Below are 3,316 nucleotides of genomic sequence, written 5' to 3'. Positions count from 1 at the left end.
GCACCTGGAAACCTTCTTCTTTCAACGTTCCCTTAGGGAGGGATATACCGTCCGAGTACCGCCTGAGTTGGGAACCATAGCCTGGAATGATGACCAGCCTAACGCGACAAATATTTCGGCTGCTCTGAGGCGTCATTTATAGCTGGACTCCACTTCCCTCTCCATGATACAATAAAGGCAATCCTGCGAGGATATGGCCTAGGCGTGTGGCAGTTAACCCCTAATTCTTAAGTTAACATCTTGGGCTACGTCGCCGCCTGTGAGATGCAGGGCCTTCATCCCGACTGGGAGGCCTTTGCTAACATGCATTATCTAAGCCGCAACCTAGGCGGGTAGAGGGCTTGGTATACCCTGACCACCTACCCTAAGTACCTGATGACCCTAGACAATCCGTCTATGTGGTCAGACTAGAAGAAACGGTTCTATTTGGTTTCTACCCCCAAGAAACGAGAGAACCATGAACTGCGCACATACAACCAGAAGCCAAACCTGCTAAGGCAGAAATGCAAGTTTCCCCAAGTCTCGGATGAGGACTATGAGAAAATAATTGAGGCGAGGTTTTTTGAACTCACCACCATCGCTCTCTCAACCGGGGAGTTAATAAGTGTACCCAAGAACTGGGTACCTAAACATGAGTTCTTGAAAGATGAGGCATTTTTGTTCGCTTGTGGGCTAAGCACCAAATTTGACTGACATACGTAGTACATGCATTTAGAAATATTAAGTCGTCTTAGTTATTTTTTTACTTGTGATTTTTGCATGATAATCTAACAGACGATGACTTTTGCATAAACCGCCTTAAGGATGCTCCCAGAAGGCAAGACGCCTGCTCGCTTCGCAGCGGACATCCGCAAAGAGAATGCGGAGAAGAAAAGAGCTGCTCTGGCGACTAAAGGCCAGGTATAAACGCCTGTCCTTGCCCCTTTACTCCCCATTTTTTTTAAGTATACAGACGGTTTTAACCGTCTATATTATTTTTATCTTGCACCGACTGTGTACTTATTATCTGGTACTTTTCAGGATGGAAGCAAAGCTCCCCGATCTCTTTCTAAGATGATTAGGCTAAGACCAGGGGGTGAGGATACCGGCTCCAACAAGTCTCAAAAGACAGCCTCTGCTCAGACGACTTCTGGGCTTCCGCTTGGAAAGGACCATTTGACCGTTAGGGGAAAGAGCATAAGAAATGCCAGTATTTGGATTGACCTCGAGTCTAAACAGCCGGGTGCCTCTGAGGCACCGAAGGGTGGCCAGCGACCCAAAGCTGCAAGCAGTTTTGCAGCAGCTGTAGGCGACCTAAGCCTTTAGCCTCTATCCCAAGGTACAGCTGACCCCTTAAACTCTCTTAAGCTTGGCTGGCCCATGAGGGTCAAGTCACACTCTCATCTTCAGTCAGAAGGTTCCTCTAGCAGCCGGCAATCCATTAAAGGAGCATATGTAGCTTTCTCACCATCTCTTTCTGGTGCAGATTTATCCCCCTAGTGGCCGAATGTGTAGCAGTATTCCAAGGCCATGCTGAAGGCCGTCTCTAAGGAAGACGAGGCCATTCTGGGAATACATGCGTTCAATGTTGACCGCATCTTGGCCAACCTGGCTGAGGTATTGTAGTTATACTTAATTTTTTCCAAGTGTATTTCTGGTTGCTCTTCTAACCCTGTTTGTATATAAGTAGACAATGCTAGGAGTGGAGGGGCTGAAAAAGCCTTATGCCAGGAAGCCGAAAGAGGTAAGGCGGGCACGAAAGGAGGCGTCTGAGTCCCATAATGTAGCTAAGTATCACATGGTAATTCATGATCTTGAAACTAAAGCTCAGCTCATGTCACAGGCGGACTCCATCAAATGGCTCCAGGCTGCCCTCAATGGGTCAAATCTGAAAGTCTCTAACCTGCAGGATCAACTCAAAAATGCTGAGTTGGAGCTGAAAAATACCCAAGCTGATCTGAACTCCTTGGAGGATACCAAAAAGGAGAACGCTGACAAGGGTTAAATCGGTCGCTAAAATCTAACTCTCAATCAAACAATACTTATACGAACACCCTATAACCAAGTACAATGGAAAATAAAGGTTCGGTCCACGAGGAACGAGAGTAATTGCAAATCAATCTTTAACCTAATCTAGTTCGAAATCAATGGAAAATGGTGTTCTAAAATACTACTAATAAGATGGAATAAATAAATAAACTAAGACACTAGGGAGAACGGGAATTCACCCAACCATCGGTAACTACGCAACAAGGAATCACAGAGACAAACGGGATATGCAAAGACTATATGTCTGATCAATATCATGTGATAGGAAGACAATGGGCAATACTAAGCTTGGATTTCTCATGCACTTAACATTACTCGATACATAATCAAACCACATTCAATAATGAAATACTCAATTCACAATCTCTTGTTCAAATCAAGGATATCATGCAATCAAATTCAAGATTCTAGGTTAGCTACTCCTATTATAATGAATTAACATGCAATCGCATGTAATCAATTTAATCACAATCCGTTTATCAAAATCAATCCTCAATTACATAGATTACCTAGGCCGGGTTTCATCCCGAAACCTTAGCTAGGAGACTACTCACACATATTCATAATCAAAGCAATAATGAATTCCAAAAGCATAATAGATATAAACATGAATTCTGATTAAGGAATAATAAAGCTTGATTAATAAACAAGAATGAATAATACCAATTGTATTGATGCGAATCAATGGAAAAGTTCAGAACTTTGATATCCGTCGTCAATGAATAATACAAAGAATCTTCACAAATCTTGCTTCAAATCAATCCAAGAAAACTAAAATCGCTAGAATAATCTCTAAGAAAACTAATGAATATCTAAAACTAAGAACGTTCTCCAATAACTCTCTACAAAGGCTCTCAAAACTATCTCTAAAACTGTCCCTGGAATCCTCTTAAAGTTGGGCCTAATATACGTCTTCTAATTCGGAGAAGTCAAGCGCGCAGTTAACCCTGGATCAGCACGGCCGTGCTAAATTTGGCACGGCCGTGCTAGCTTGTCAGTAAGTAAACCGGATTTCTTCTTCAAATTGGCACGGCCGTGCTATATATGGCACGACCGTACTAAAAATGGCACGGTCGTGCTGAATATGCTCTAGCACGGGGCTCATACTGAAGCTGACACGGGCAACATCTGGCCATCCGTGCTAATGGCCTGCACGGCCGTGCGGGTGCGTGGATACTAACACGGCCGTGCTATTGGCTTGCACAGCCGTGCTGCCTTGCCTGGGGTTGCTTGCTTATAGGCCAGCACGGGTGTGCCTATGGTAACACGGTCGTGCTGCCTGTGCTAT

This window comes from Chenopodium quinoa, unplaced genomic scaffold (assembly GCF_001683475.1).
Source record: "Chenopodium quinoa cultivar QQ74 unplaced genomic scaffold, ASM168347v1, whole genome shotgun sequence".
In the NCBI taxonomy this organism is placed as follows: Eukaryota; Viridiplantae; Streptophyta; class Magnoliopsida; order Caryophyllales; family Amaranthaceae; genus Chenopodium; species Chenopodium quinoa.
The sequence above is the reverse complement of the archived record's forward strand: the minus strand, read 5'-3'. Positions refer to the sequence as shown.